The following is a 17,848-nucleotide window of genomic DNA, read 5'->3' on the forward strand; positions in this document are numbered from 1 at the left end:
TAGGTGTTGTACACAAAATGGGTCTGCCAAAATGGCAGGGTCGCTGGTTGACGTGGAGGTGTTCACCTAATTGCGTCCCTCCCCTAATCGTTCAATATAATTGAAATTGCATGGACTACAGTGTATGATTGACGTTTTCTTGACTTCTACACCACGTAGTGGGTAACGAGACTGACAAAGATTACTTACTAGTGAGGAGAAAAATGTATGGGTAAGTAATGTTGTTTACATTTTTACAATATATATTGGAGCTGATTTGAATGGAGTAGTCTAACCACGCAGATAATTTGCCTGGGAATTCTTGCCGATCAGAAAAAGATCCATCTGTGACGACAGAGAACGATGAATCAATGACGATCGAACAATTCATTTCGGAGAGCTGGGGCCCTGGGGATGATCGCAAACATGGCGAATTACTTACGCACCTTCCTCCACACCTCCCAATGCAAATCATGAACATGTGCCATCACTGTTTTGAATTTAAATTGATCTCCCTCTCCATCATTAATATGAATTTGAACTGATCTGCCATACTAGTTTGATTTTGAATTTTGTGGCAATGACCCACGGCAAGAGCTAACCAGCCTGCCATAGGGCATTTAATGCACCCTATGGAAGCCATTCAACCATACATGAGCATGGTATGCATAAGGAAGCCTCATCTGAGATGTGACGGGTGGTTGTGACTGGCGGAGGGACCAACCATCAATGAGAATAGGCACCTGCTTAATCTCTAAACGACAGCGGCTTACTATGTACTTTTGAAACTCAATATTCTCTAGCAATCTAAGCGCCCATGGTACACCCATTTGAATTTGGAAACCCTACCATTCATATTCTAACCCGGTTTGAAATTTGAAAATGAATCTGCGCCATTCAAATTGTAACCTGATTTGAAATTTGAAATTATCCCAGAATGAAGGCCTAGGCCCTCCTCCGCAGCTCCATCTGGCTATACATGTCTAGCGAGAAAATGATGGAGATCAAGCCAGAGAATTCCATCAGGGAGGAATTGAGATAGAGAGAGTTGAGACTGACAAAAATGATAAATGGATGAAGGATCTGGTGATGTTCTTGTATGAAGCTGCTCTGGTTACCAAGTTGTCTAAGGTGGAGGAGCCAAAAACATTCATTGCCAGAATTCATAGGATGCTCAAACTTGGCCTAAGCATGAGGATGAATCCAACAAACATCAAAGGCTACTACTGATCAACTCCATGAGATAGCCCCTGTGCTCAACAAAATTTTATGAGGGTTTTCTCCTTTTTTTAATTTTTAATTTTAAATACATGGAGATGGATGTTGTGATAAATGTTTTATATTTATTGTTGTATTTTGAATTCAGCTAGTGAAAGAAAGCTATTGGCCTGCTATCTTTTTACAGATATTTTACATATAAATAGTATTATAGGCTGTGTATTTCTAGAAGAATATTTTGTTCCAAATGTATTTTGGAAATGAATGCCTATTACCATATCTCTTTAGAAGAATATTTTGTTCAAAATGTGTTTTCAAAATAAATGCATATTACCATATCCGTTTAGAAGAATATTTTGTTCCAAATGTATTTTGGAAATAATGCCCATTACCATATCTGCCTGAAAATGACATTAATCATCTTTGGCTTTGGCTTTTCAAAATAGGGAAAAATTGTTTTTATGAATATTGGTATAATCTTTTGATGAAATTATCAATAAATTTAAAATTGCTGATTCATTTGGTCAGAGGGTGCAAGACAGAATAATCATGGAAAAACCTAGACAGAATAATCATGGAAAAACCTGAATCATACTCGTTAACTTTTCCTTCCCTTCTTTTGTGATTAGTTTGATGGTCATAATGAATATTATTTTTTTTTGGTTGGATACACACATTGTAACTAACAGTGAGACGAACCATTTTCAGTCAAGGAACAACAATAAATGTAACTGGAAGCATTGTCACAATTAAATTCGCACAAAGTATGAAAATTTTAGCTACAGTTTTTTTTTTGTATAATGTAAGAAAATTAGAGTATTGGATGGAAGGAATTCACAATTAATCATGAAAATTCTAGTAGCGGAACTTTTTTTATAAGGTAGGAAAATTAGAGTATTGGATCGAAGGAATTCAAAATTAATTACCTAGTGTCAATTTTTCTGAAATTTTTCTTGACCTTTTGTAGAAAATTTGTTAATAGCGTGATCATAACAAAAATATCTTTAAAACTATTTATTCTTGTTTGCAGTTTTAGGACCAAAAAAAATATTGAGTAAAGAGAAATTAAACAATTCTTTATTTTTGTTTGCAGTTTTAGGACCAAAAAAAAGTATTGAGTAAAGAGAAATTAAACAATTCTTTCTTTGCATAGAAAGTTAAATAATTTGTTTTTAGTAAAATAAATATTTATCTTTTTGAAATTATTTTTAATAAAAATAATTTACTTTGAACAAAATAAATATAATTAAATTCCAGTGAAAAAAGCATATTAAAAAAGAAAATTTATATATTTTAGATTTTCAAAAAACAATTGTATTGCTATTTATTCTACATTATAACTAGATTCTAGCTATATATATATATATATATATATATATATTAAAAAGGAAAATTTATATATTTCGGATTTTCAAAAACCAATTTTATTGCTGCTAATTCTACATTCTAATCACTCCGAGGGAAATGTAATTCCTTCAGTACTCAATTTTAAATTGACAAATGTTCATTTAATATAAAAGTAAGTAATTTTTTAAATGTAAAACATTATGAAGGAGATTTAAAAAAAATTCACTCACTTATAAATAAAATATTTCAATGTCCATCATAATAAAATATTTTATTATTCAAACAAAAAAATTGAAAATACAAAAATCTAGTTAATACCTAATAAAAGTAATAAGAAGACGTCCAGTTCATTCAATTCTTAACATACAATTAACCTGTCATTTAAGAATATGAATAATAATAAAATTCAATATTGCTTATTCTTTTGACAATTCTGTCTAAAACTTAGTAAATATTTGTTGGGATTGCAAAATAAATATGTTGAAATGATATATGTAATGCTTCTAATTAGATGTGTCAAGCTTAATTATGTACCAATAAATGGTCATTTTAGGTTTCATAAAGATTAGATTTGTAATGGCTATTTTTTTAATGTAATTGTTAAATTAGAATATTGACCATAAATAAATTAGTTGTTAATACAATTCAATCTCCAATTTAACTTTTAGTTTTCCTATACCATTTATGGATTGTAAAACACGCAACTTGACATTATAGGTATAAAGGAAATCCATGGCACTAAGGTAGTTATTCTTGAATCTCTATTGTCAAGATACACATCCTTTGATTTTAGGGAATATATAAATAACGTCCTTATTATTGAAGACACTTCTTCTTAAATGTATATGGTCAATATAACTATCCTAATTGTAGAAAATATAACCTTCTTTTGAGCAAAAATCATGTGTCCTTTAGGGGAGTATATTTTGTTGTTATATTGCACTTCAATGGAATCTTTATTCCCTAGGGGAGTCCCTTTCTAGTGGATCTGTTTTAGGAAAGTGCACTTGAACTTGTTCTAAACAAAATCGCAATACTCATGGGCATCATGTAAATTCAAAAATAAATGTAAAATGGTCTCTTGTTGGTCACAAGAAAGATATGCATCTTCTATGAAACTTGTGGAGAGTAAATATTAATCTAATAAATTACATTCACATTAAATTAGGGTTTTTAGTATCATAGAAAGAAAATTTTATTATCCATTTTCTTCTAGGGTCAATAATGTCTCATTGCTTTTCCTAAAATGAGAAAGGGGCTATAGTGGATTGATATAAGAACTTGGGCTTATAAATACAAATAGGTTTATCATATCTCCATAACACGTGTCTCAAGGTCCCCTCAGACTTTGTTTATTAAACTTGAAAATGCCCTCTTCCATAATTACCTTTCGAACTCATATTTGTATTACATTGTTTCTGTTGTCTCTTATGCCATTTCATATATTGTGTTGGCATGATGCAAGTTAATGTTTCCTCTCATAATACTTTAGTTGCAATGAAATTTGGAAAACAACAATTTATTGGCTAGGAGTTATTATATGTACATGTACCACTTTTTTTCTCTTTTTTAGTTACGATTATGAGAATATTTGTATTAATTGAAAAATATGGGCCCAGAATCCTAAACCAAAATTATCCTCCGAAGAGTAATACAACAAATACTAAGAAGACATGGGTCTTTGCAGGTGCATACCTTCTAATAGAGCCCCAAAATTAAACAAAATTTGCATTACATATAGCCATTTTAGAATTGTAGAAAATTCATGTGTGTTATAAGCCCTCTAGTTTCAATTTGTTTTACACATCATTGTTTAATGCCCAACCCCATGGTTCATTCACACATTAAAACACGAATATAAAATTACAACTAAAACATTGCTAGGCTATCACTACTCTTTTGTTCCCTCACCACCAATTCTTTCTTCTGCTACGTCGTATACCCTTCAGGAGTTGTACCTGTAGACAAGAATTAGATTATATCTGCAAAATGTTCATCTACAACGCGCACAAAAAAGAGTTGCGCATTAGACAATCCTTCATCAAGACTTGTTGGTTCTTTGCCATTCTCAATCTATGAAAGGTGATCCGGTCCAACATTTAATCTCCCTGGCTTCACAACTACCTCAAAGTCATACTCCTGAAATAACAATAACCACCTACAAATCCTCCCCCCCCCCCCCCCCCCCCCCAACACAGGCTTGTTGACCACGTACTTCAAGGTGGAATGGTCTGTGTACATTTTGAAGTGCACACCTGACAAATAATGCTTAAACTTCTCGAGCACGTATACCATTGCCAACCCTTCGCACTCCGTGGTTGAATAATTCTTTTGTGCCTTAGACAAATTTTTGCTCGCAAATGCAATCGAATGGTCAATGTCTCTTGTACATGGTTAGGTTAAAACTGCTCCTAATGTTATGGAGGATGCATATAGAGCTCTTCTGGCTCCTCCCCCTTGTCCTCTTCGTCGTCCCTGGAATCCTCTGTGTGTTATAGTTGTGCCTTGATCTTGCTGAGGATGTGTCTCACCGTGTACTCTATAAGTCGGATTTTTGTCCATCATTAACTCATAGCTTTGACAATTGCGCTCATCACGGCCTACAGACTTACATAAATTGTAGAACAATTATTTAGGAGTCTGTACAAACTTTTGTAACAAATGGAAATTATTTGTTTAATGTTTTCCTGTTATTTGGCAGATAGTGCACCAAGGCACTACACCGGTACTTGATCTAGCGGTATTTTTCGATTTCAGGGGGGATAGGACCTCTTTCCCCTTTTTGATATCCCGCAACTCCATATGGAGGCTAGCAAACTGCGACTGAATCTACTACGCTCACAGATTCATATCTTGAATAGGCGAAGCCTCCAACTTCATAGAAATTTATAATGCTTCAGCTTATGATCCAACCTTTTTTTGTGACATTGGTAATCTCGAATGAGGTAACAACGAAGCAATATACCAATCCTTATGTTGTTCATCCAAGATCTATAGATTAGCCTGTTGTAGCAATCATTTCAACCTTTGATCAAAATCCCATGTAGTTTCCTTCACCTTCTTATTAATTTTTTTGACCTCAGTCACAGACTGGGATTGAGACTTAGGCTTTCTAAATTCATTATCCAACGCATCTTTTCTGTCTTTCAACGATGCAACCGAATGAGTCGTAATGTACTTAATATAGCAACTCAACACCATGTCTTGCAATGTTGTGACCAGTTGCGCTCTCTTCATATTGTCATTTGTTATTTGTTGTGACTTCCACACATCATCTGCTTGGACCTAGGTTTAGAGTTAGTTGCGCTAACCAACAAAACCCTACACTACCAGCCCTTTTAGCAACAACCCGCGTAACGCAGACTGCAGTCTCACCTGAGGTAGCATTGGGGGATGTTAGAACCATGTTTCTGCATCCAAAGGACTATGTGATGTGTTTCTGTCAATCTTAGGGTTTTATCTTAACCTTCGCGAACCCTAACCATTAAAACCCGAAAATTACAACAACTAATAGTTAGTAGTTCAATGCCCTTCGCTGATTATGATAAACATTCATGACATCATATAACTAAATGGATCTACTTCTTCACGAATCTACTAAGCACTTTTCCTTATTAACTACGTTCAACAAATAAAAAATACAGTAAATTCAGATATAACAAAGATACACAGATAATTCTTCAAAACAAGCCTTTATTATGCTTTATATATTCAATTGCATTCCCTTCCAACCCTGCACACACAGTTGCAGGGGCCTGCACACTCAACTACAGACTTACCATGGTCTCCACACATGCAACTGTAGGAGCTTTCCACTTTGCCTAAGTATAGAATAGGAAAAAATAAACTCAAGCCCTACACTTATATCCTTCGCTATGCTTATCTATGACTCTTTTATGACTCCTTTTTATATCCTTCTTCATTACAATACCATGGTCTGCGAAAAATGGGCGGATCTCAAAACAGCCTAACTCTTAACAGACTAAGGGGCTTTGAGGTTCTAGAATCCCCTTTGAGTCCTATCAACCTGCGCTACTCACGATCCGCTCCTCAATATGTGGATACATTACAATATTTAACAAAGATTTACAAAATTTGACCCCACGGGGTGTCGTCCCAACAACTTCTAGGGTGACAGGATCACAAAGCTCAAGATCCCAGGGAACATGTTCCTAGAGTACAAGTTGACCATAGGACATTGGGGCATCTTCATCGGGATGATAGGCTCAAGATGAGAATATTCTTATAGTATTTTAGGAGGCTACTTCAGGGAAGAGGAAGCCAAGATGGCTTCGTGATACCTTGTAGGAAGATGTGTTGTTGGTAGGGAAAGTGAATTGGTTAGTAAGGGAGAGAAGACCACTAGAGAGGTTGGGTGGCTATGTGGTGAGTGGTGAGTGTTGTGGAGACCGATTTGTCGCGATGGAGGAGTTTTCTTACATCATGAACCAAGAACCTCTTCATGTCATTCAACTGCGTAAGCAATAATTCCTCCATAAGAATGATTCGTAATGAACCTGTGAGACAACAACATACATCCATACATATATATACATATAAAAGTTAGAATTAAACAACCATGGTCCATGACGACCCTGTTAGACACAAAATACATACATACATATATAAACATTATCATAATCATGATCACAACATAATTACTATATAACATAAGGTTTATGAGAACGCCCTTTATCGATGTGCAACACACATAACATTGAGAACAATAGTTCCCAACATATCCAAGGCATCTCATGACTCAAATCTATTTACCTTACCTTTCCTTATTACCTTGCTCATGACTATATTGCCACTGTCTATTTACACCAATGAAAAAAACCAATCCAATCGATTGTCATATTCTTACCTTCAACTACCCTTTACTCATGCACTGAGATTCATCTGAGTCTCATATTACCTGATGAGTTTCATTCAACTTCTCCCGAGCTCCATTAACTTTCCTCTTTCCCAACCAATTCCCAAGACTCAAAACTTAAAAGGAAAGCACAAGATACAAACAAGAAGAATACCATGAAAACCAATAACCACACGACACCACAACAAAGTGGTAAGGCCTTGCACTAGACATAAACAAAATGGCAAATCAAGCTCCACAAATCACAAAAGACCAAAAGCACAAGACTAGCAACAAACAACATGACTCTATTCCCACCAGTTTATAATGCTCCCAAGTGAAAGCTCTACCCGATCCTTCTTTAATATTTCATGGCGATCTCATTTTCCATGAAATCCACTGCGTCATGCTACCATAAACACAACTGTTAGTGCATAAGTAAACATAACAACATACTAGTTACCTTATCTTTTCATATTAATGCCAAGCATGTTACTCTGCAACTTCTCACACATGTCAACCAGATGTTCCAAATATCAAGACAATCATATCTATCAATTTGAAATCAACCTTTACCAAGACTAGCAATCATGTCATAATCCATAGTCAACTCATAGTCAATAGACATAATGCTACAATTGTCAGCTCTTACACTCAAGTACATGCGAGTTATCTAAACACATATGAGTGAGTAAAACCATCTTAAAACAAGATCATTTCTCGATGCAATCTTATAGACACATACTCATATCATGTGACTAATAAAACATTTAACAACATATTGATGACATAATAGACACCAACACTCGAACACCAAATAGACAACATAATCAAACATTCAAGCACAAAGTAGACGACATAAGCAAGTTCATACCTTAATGTATCTCAAGGAAGGCTATGCACAATCAATGTAGTTAGAGTGATATAACTTCACAACACATCAACTAAAACACAAATAAGATCATGATATCCAAAACATTAACTAACCAACATGTTCACATAATAAGCTCATAACCATTTGTTGTTCATGCATAAAAATCACATATGCATAATCATTCTAGATTAGTACAACACAATGTCACAATTAAGTCATCTCATACCTAAATTTCGTAATCATAACCATCTGCATAGGCCAATCCAATTTAGCAGGATACATATAACCTCAAGATCCTACTACAATAACCCTAATCATCAAGTTACTATTATATAGCAACAAAAAGTTATATATCATTCCCATCAACAACATATAACCTAATCATCAAGCTAACTAATATAAAACAACAATAAAAATGCATACAACCACATGTTACTATCATTCATGACTACCCGACGCATGTGCATATGACTACACTAATCAACTAGCATCTATCATGTATGTAACCATAACATCAATAGAATTAAAGGCACACATAACCATAATGCATATAACAATCCTTAACCTGCATACCTACATGCCAAACATACAATACCTGTATAACGATCTGCACTTACCCCAAAGTCTAGTGCTGCAACCTCACTCTAATGATTTGCATCTCCTGCTCTATCTAAGACAACACATTAGCATAATAAGATACCAATAACATCATGATGACTTAATTGCATACAATGACCTCATAATGCATGTTCGACCTACTATACATGCATAACTATAACCATGAACTTGCATGCTTAACAATATATATACACTGACATGCATAACAAATGCATATACAACCATAAACTCATGATGGCACATTCCACAACAACATCATCAACCTTCACATGGTGATGTCACTACAACCATGATCAACACCATGTAAATGCAACAAGTAGATGGACTACAAGCATAAGGAAAACGTATGCACCTGACATGAATGCATCACCAACACATCGACCATTGAGTTTGAGGGGTGAACCATGCTCTGATACCACTCTGTGGTATCAGATATGGCCCAAAGAGAGCGCAACCCACTTTGATACCACTCTGTTACACCCTCCTCCCACATCTACCCAAGCAACTGGTCAACAGGGGTAAACATGTGATGAGAAGTTACTATGATATGATTTGATTCTCTATGTGTCAGTTAAAGAAGTGGAATTGACAGAAACACACCATACCAGACCTTCTACATCTGCTACAAGACTCCTAGAATGCATCCTATTCATTCCCCTAACCAACCGTTGGGTCCCGCTGAGGTTTTAGAACATTAAACTCTTCGACACTCCCTTGATATGGACAATGGTGTGACTAAAAGCCTCCAGATGCACGCATAACATGGGTATGCATGTGTCTGAGGAATTGTTTCCTGATACCTATGTCCGTGACTTAGGGATTTGTGCCACTTTTTAAGCCCAAAATCTAGGGCACTACCCAGAAACCCATGTAGCTTTTAGAATCCATAATTTACATGATGACAAGCCTTACAAATCAAAAACCAACTCGAGGACTAGGCCTGACCATCCCCAACCAATACTGACATTCTCTCAAACACTTGGCATCAATGCAATCTACAGGAAATGAATACAAGACAGAGCATAAATGATTGATAACTCATATGAGACTCGACAAGAAGGATCATCACCCTCTTCCCTTAACTTTTTGATATCAAATAGGTCTTGCATCCATTATCCTTTAATTTACAAGTAAATACATGAAATAACGTGACTATAACTAGTCACATAACCATGCTTATTGTTATCACTCAGATTTTCCTTGAAGTTGTTGGGAAGAGGAAAGGGGTTCGAGGTAACCACAAACCAAATTTTAGGTACAGAATCTAGCCAATCTGTACCCAGATAGGGCTCTCTCTTTATGATTTAGCTTGGTTTTTAAAGATATTAGGCTAGTTGTGAAGTTTAGGAGTTTCGTTTGAGTTTGGGTGGTGAGATTCAATAGGAGAGGGGTAAAACTGAGTAGCTCAGGCCATTGGGCTAATGGAGTCAAAGAAGATGGCTTAACTGGACTTGGTTTCTTAACAAAAGATGGTTTCACAGGGCAAGATGGTCAAACAGGGAACAAATAACAACTTGGGATAAATGGAATGGGTTTAAAATGGGTGAAGGGCAGTCAAGAATCCTTCAACATATTTAAAGAGGGAACTTGAATGATTACTACTAAAGAGCAGTTAAGAATTCTTTAATAAATAATCAAAATGAACGAACTAGAAAACATGAGCAATTAAGACTTCACTATTTATCCTAATTCACAAGAAAACATGGAGAATAATAACGATTTAAAACAGAGTGTAATCAAGCATATTTTGAATTAATCTTTTTCGTTTATCATTTAGATGTGAAACATGGATGATATGATAAACGAGGAAAACTTTAAACATAAGGTATAGAGGACTTATTGATCCAGTGTTTGATTCAAGAAATCTGTGAAAAGTCCTTTGCTTCAATTCTTTATCCAGCAAGCCATACAAAAGTTGGTCCAACAACACTTTATTCCAAAATAGTCAATGTTACAGCAATGTCTAAGAATCCACCCTCAATACTCCAATTAAGGGGGTATTTGTACAAAAAATATCTCATAACAGGGTGAGATATATTCTAGGGTGACTAAGAGTAGGTTATAAGAAAATAGAGAAAGCTAGTCTTGAAGATAGGAGAAAGGTAAACTGATGTTGTGCTATTCATTTTCTTCCCGAGTGTGATGGAGGCAGGCCCTATGATTTGGCTTGCTGCTGTCCTCTTTAGTAACTATGTGCTGGCTACCCTGTTTTGACTGATACTCTTTACCTGTTCTGATACACTTCGACCTGTTTGACCCTTGTTCATCTCTGTTCACCTTTATTCATTTTACCATAGTAAATAGCTCAAAATTTACATTTTACCAGAGATAAATTTACAAAATTTCCAACATATCTTCCCACCATTTTTGCTCTGGAAATTTGTGTTTCTGAAGTTTCCTCAGAGTTTCATCCATCTCTGTATATCTGAAAAAGTTAGGCTGGATTGGGAACAAGTGCTTTATCTCATGCTCAACATAGAATAAGTTCTCTAAGCTGTCATAGAGAACTCGGCCTGTGGGGAGTGCTTTTATTCCTGATGCACTTGTTGATGAACTAGCTTGACTGCCAGCATACTTATTCAATTTGCTTACATAATCTATATGCTTCATTAATCTATCATTAATCACTAAAGGACTTGGTAGCCCTTTATTCTGCAAAATAGTGAACTTGTCCATAAAAGAATTAATTTCCACCTGCATATCTTGACATCTTCTCTCCAAATTCTGCATCAAAGTTTTCTTGGTTAGCACCCTTTTGATTTCCAAAATAGTGTTTGTCCTATCTGCAATGCCAAGTTGCTCCAGTTGTTCCTTAGTTCTGTTATTCAAAAGATGTATGAGCCGGTTGGCTTGATCAGGCATTTGTCCTAACAGAGCTTTTGTCTTTTGAATTTCTCCCTGTGATGCTTTAACTAGATCAATTTGTTCATAGATTACTTGGATGGATGGCCAAACATCATTTATGGACTGTGTGATGTTGGCCCAAAAAATGTTATTGATCTCTGCAAGAGGCTTGTCAAATGTGAGATCTTTTCCTAATGTTTTCACTTTATTTTCTAATGCTTTGATCTCCCTTGTTTTTTCCACAACATTTATTTTGGAGACATCATAATTTCTTTCTACCTTAGCCAATTTCTCTTTTACCTGTTTTAATTCTGAAACTTGTAATCTCATTTCTTCCATTGCCTTTATCAATTCTTCAGTGCTCAAATTAGCACTGCTACCTTGTCCTGTTTCTGTTGTTGTTGTTCCTGTGATCACCTCTGTTGTGACTGTTGGGATATTTGGTGCCAATGATGTTCCAAGTGTAGAAGAGACTGCTGTTGAGACTATGGGGATTACACCAGGAGGCTGAGAGGTCGACTCTCCCCGCTTTTCCTTCAGTGCTTTTTCTAGTTCCAGCTCTGTGTCATTCAATCTTTCATTGAGTTTCAAGAGGAGATCCATCATTTCTTCTTCAAATTTTTGTTGTATAACCTCAGTAGTCTGTGGATGCCTTGAAGGAGGCAGCTTTAGCTGTTTCCTCAAGGCAGCAATGTCTTCTTCTTTCTTCTTTATTAGAGCTTCTACACTTTTTACATCTTTTGGATAATGTCCCAATCCAATGATGATTTCTTCTAATGATTTTATTTTGTTATCCTTAGCCAGGGAGGAGGCTTTTTCTAGGTTCAGCTGGGCAGTTGTATTATCCAAAGAATTTTGTAGCCTGTGAGCCATCAATGCTTTACTGGTTAAGGTCGAATAGACCATTTCTCCAGTTTTCTTGTGAAGTTCAATATGATCCAAAGGATTAATATCCTTAGCCAAGACTTCCATATTTGTTATAATATAATCTGATGCTATTTGAGGTTGCTGAACCTTTGGCTTGAAGTAGCTCATTATCATCTTGCCCTCTTGAATGTCATATGTTGACATCAATCTCTACTAGTTTGTGGGGGCCATTCTCAAATACTAATTGTAAATTTGAAGTCTTACTGGATCATTTTTTGCTTTTATTTCTGTGAATGTCTTCTTGATATCCAAGGCTTCTTTACTTTGTGGCCTGGTGGATGATACTTTTGTACTGTGATGTCTCTCTAGCTCTTGCCTCTGTGAGCTAGTGGATGTTCCCCCCAATGGGGAGGTTTGCTGGCTAATTATCCTTTCAACTCCTTGACTGTCTATAGTTTCTTCAATAATTTCCTCTTCTAAAAGAGGATTCAATCTTTACCTCTTAGTCCAAAATTGTCTTGTAGGTCCACTAATGGGGGTAGTGGTTTCCCTATCCCTCTTTTTATTTCTTTCCTCATTTAGAGGAGTCTGAAAAATTAGACTTTCTGCTACTTTAGTTTGAGCTGGAGGAGTTGGTACTCGACCCTGTTCTTTGGAAATTCCAGGCTGATCTGTCATTGTAGGCTATTCTGTAGGTGGCTGGTATGTTGACTTCCTGTGGAGGTTGTTGAGAAGTTCCAGCAGTGGATTTACTAATTGCTGATTTTTGAGACAGCTTGAATGGTACCTGCCCAAAAGAATCCAAGTCAAGGGTTTTCCTAAGATCTCTCATAGCATTTTCCATATTGACCTGCTCACTATCATGCTCTACTAGGGTACCTTCCCTCCAGTCATCCATATTTGCATATTTTTCAATTTCTGGAATTCTATGATGAATATAAGAGGACAACCTGTTCTTCGTTCTCCTATCACATATAAAACTATTGGGATCATATGGTTTCCATTCAAAACTCTTTTGTAACTTAAGTTGTTCTTCTATAATTTTTTCTCCTTCTTTCCTTGCTTCCCTAGTGTTGCAGACAAAAGGGCCTAGCTGGTTCTTTATTCTAAGCTGAGCTTTCTTCTTGGCATTACAAAAATGGATTAGGTCAGCATTTATCATTTGTTTGAAATATTCCAATGCAAAGAGTCTCATTGGGACATATTTTAGCAACTTAAATGGGTAGAGTTCACATCCAAAGATTCTGATTTCTGTGTGATTCTTATATAGGTACCAGTCACCTATCCTGTACTGCTTGGAGAGCTGGAGGATTTTCTTCATGTCACCATTAATCCTTGGAGGGGAAACTCCTATTAATAGAGTAGTTGTTGGATGTACAAATAGGTCAATGAACTCATTATAAGTGTAAGGGGTCTCAAGGGATCTATGGAAAATAGGGCTCCAAAAAATGACAGACCTTGGATTTCCTCTAGTATCAAGTTTCTTGATAGGGAAAGGGAAGCAGTCTGATTGGTAATACAACAGAAGATGGTATATGAGAGTAGTGTATTTGAAGACTCCTTCATTTTCTAGTCTTATGAATTGGTCATGACTTTTGTTGGCAATATAAGAAGCATAATCATATTTAACAGCAGGGGGTTGTTTAGGAGTAAAAATAGACAATAATACCAAGGTTATTTCATCAACATACTCTCCAGAGTTGAACCCCATGATTGATGTTTTCATATCAATAATGATATTTCCTGTATCTGTAAAGAGACCCTGTAGATAAGGAGGTGGGCCTTTAGGCTAACATTCAGGGTCCATGAACATTTGACAGATGTGAGTAAGTTCAGCTTGAGATAATTGGGGAACTTTTTCAAGTAAGTATCCCATAGGGAGGGGAGTAAGAGCATGACTGGAATGGAATTGCAGCATTTGATTGATGGACTGAGAAGTTATGGAAAAAAGGACTTCTTGGATTGGGGACAAGACTGCTCTTTGAGTAGGGTCATAATTAGCATAGTAGTGATGAATGATATCTGGGAAAACATGAACTACAGGGAGAAATTACACGGGAAGATTGGATTCCAACAGTCCTAAAATATCAGAGCCATTAAGATAGCTTTCCCTGGCTTGACAAAATATTTTAAGGTGGTTTTCATTACCTGATAAGTCTTTTATCTGAAAATCTTTATCGGCCAGGGGTAGATAATCCAAATCTTTGTGAGGAGCATTCATGGGTGCTACATTCAGGGCTATAGTGGTTTCCGTTTTGGTTCTTGTGGATTCAAAATGGAATTCGGGATTTTTGTGGGAAAATAGACCAAGCAGTAGGTCTGGGGACTTTTTATGACAACACAGACTGTTTTTAGACTTGAATTTGGCCCTCTCTGGTAGAAATTTCAATAGAAAACCGAATTTACAGGGTTGCAGGGTAAATTAGGTAAATACTTGTGTTTAGGAGGTAAAATGTACAATGGCAGGTTGGATGACAGGCTGTGGAGTGCGTCGCTGCATATTTTCTGGTCAAGTGGTGACTGGGAAATTAGAATAGTTGATTCGAACGTTGTTTTGCATGGGAGCATGGGTCACAGTGTATTACAGTGAAAATGACACTTTGTTCATTTATTTAAGTGCCTCAGATCCGACAGAGGTGGGGAATTTACTTCAAATGAATTTTTCGATTTCTGTGAAGAACATGGGATAAGAAGAGAATTCTCTACAGCAAGAACTCCTCAGCAAAATGGAGTTGTGGAAAGAATGAACAGAACAGTCCAACAAATGGCTCGTGCTATGCTTGATGAGTCAGGAACTCCCGCAACTTTCTGGGGTGAAGCTGCACATGCTGCAGTTGTTATTCTCAACAAAACAAATGTCCGGGTGAACAGCACTCAAACTCCTCATGAGCTCTGGAGTGGTAGGACTCCTTCAGTAAAGCACTTCAAAATATTTGGGAGCAAATGCTATATCAAGAATACTGATGAGCAGCTAGGCAAACTTGAACCTAGAGCAGATGAAGGCATTCTTCTTGGTTACTCTCCACATAGCAAAGCATACAAATGCTACAATAAAAGACTTGGCAGAATTGTTGACAGCATTGATGTAGTGGTTGATGAGAAGGGATACATTCCTAGGCAAGTACATCATGAAGACATCGAAGAAGATGAAGGCTACCCCCAACGACAGAATGATGAAGAAGAAGAACCTCAAGAAGAACCTCAAGAAGAACCAGAGGAGAAAACAAGAATAGAAGAAAAGACTCCATCCAGATATGTTCAGAAGAACCATCCAGAATCTCAGATTATGGGGCAGAAAGAAGCAGGTGTACAAACAAGAAGAACAGTTGCAGAAGCTTCAAGCTATTTGGCATTACTCTCCTCTACTGAACCACAAAATGTGAAAGAGGCATGCAAAGATGAATGTTGGGTGAAAGCAATGGATGAAGAACTTGAGCAAATCGAAAAGAACAACACTTGGGAGCTGGTTCCTAGACCAAAAGATAAGAATGTTATCGGGACAAAATGGGTCTTCAAAAACAAATTGAATGAAAATGGAGAAGTAATTAGAAACAAAGCCAGACTTGTTTGTAAAGGGTATGCGCAGCAAGAAGGAATAGACTTTGAAGAAACCTTTGCTCCTGTTGCAAGACTTGAGGCCATCCGAATGTTCCTTGCTCTCTCAAGTTTTCAAAACTTCAAAGTATTTCAAATGGACATGAAATCAGCCTTTTTGAATGGAGACTTGGAAGAAGAAGTGTACATTGAACAGCCAGATGGGTTCATTCTTGGAAATGATCCAAATCTTGTATGCAGATTGAAAAAGGCTCTCTATGGTCTCAAACAAGCTCCAAGGGCTTGGTACTACCGTTTGGACAAATATCTTCATCAACAAGGCTTTTCAAAAGGATCGACAGATAGCAATCTTTATATAAAAGTTGAAAATGACAAATTGCTAATACTTGTTGTGTATGTAGATGACATTATTTTTGGGAGCAATGAAGAAGCTATGAGTCAAAACTTTGCCTTGGTCATGCAGAAAGAATTTGAAATGTCCTTGCTAGGAGAACTGACATATTTCCTTGGTTTGCAAATCCAACAAAAAGAAGGAGGAATCTTTTTATCTCAAACCAAGTATCTCAAACAGATTTTGAAGAAATATGGTATGGAAGATGCAAAACCAGTATGTACACCCATGGTCACAGGATGTAGCCTCAGTGCAAATGATGAATCTGCAGCAGTACATCAACCAACCTACAGATCTATGATTGGAAGTTTACTTTATTTGACAGGTACCCGACCGGACATCATGCATGCAGTTGGAATAGTTGGAAGATTTCAGGCAAATCCGAAAGAGACTCATCTTCAGGCAGTGAAGAGAATTTTCAAATATCTTCAAGGGACTCAAAATTATGGCTTATGGTATCCTAGAGATACAGATCTTACACTTCATGCTTATACAGATGCAGATTGGGCCGAAAGCGTGGATGACAGGAAAAGCACAAGTGGTGGTGCGTTCTTCATGGGTTCCAGACTAGTATCTTGGTTCAGCAAGAAACAGAGTTCGATTGCCTTGTCTACAGCTGAAGCGGAATATGTTGCTGCTGCATCTTGTTGCACCCAACTCCTTTGGATGATGCAGACTTTGCAGGATTTTCAAATCACTTGTACGCCACCTATCCCCATCTTATGTGATAACACAAGTGCAATCAGCATCTCAAAGAATCCTGTTATGCATTCAAAAACCAAGCACATACCAATCAAGTATCATTTTCTCCGGGAACAAGTACTTGAACAGAAGGTCAAGTTGGAGTATGTTCCTTCTAAGGAACAAGTTGCTGATATTCTCACCAAACCATTGCCCAGGGACACTTTTGAATACCTCAGGCAAAAGCTGGGGGTTGTTGATGCATCATCTTATTGCTGAACCTATTTTGATTGATGGTACAGGTTCAGGGGGAGCATATAATGCATTGTTGGCATTATGGAGGATGTGCAGAAGGAGATCTTGGAAGTAGCTTCAATATGTCTCTATCTCTTTCATGGTGGATTATGGTTCTTCGTTGCAGATCTGGTTCATATTCAGGGGGAGCATTTTCTTAGGGGGAGCATAACCCTTTGCCCTTGATGTCAAAGGGGGAGAATGAAGCTGAAGTTTTGAGGTTTCCATCAAGTCCAAAGGGGGAGATTGTTGGCATTATGGCTAAAGTGTTGTCCTTGATGGCAACCCATTCAGGTGATAGATCACAATACTTCAAGTCAGCAGC

Source organism: Pinus tabuliformis, chromosome 2_2 (genome assembly GCF_031772625.1).
Source record: "Pinus tabuliformis cultivar Carrire ecotype Pingquan chromosome 2_2, CPIR1, whole genome shotgun sequence".
NCBI lineage: Eukaryota > Viridiplantae > Streptophyta > Pinopsida > Pinales > Pinaceae > Pinus > Pinus tabuliformis.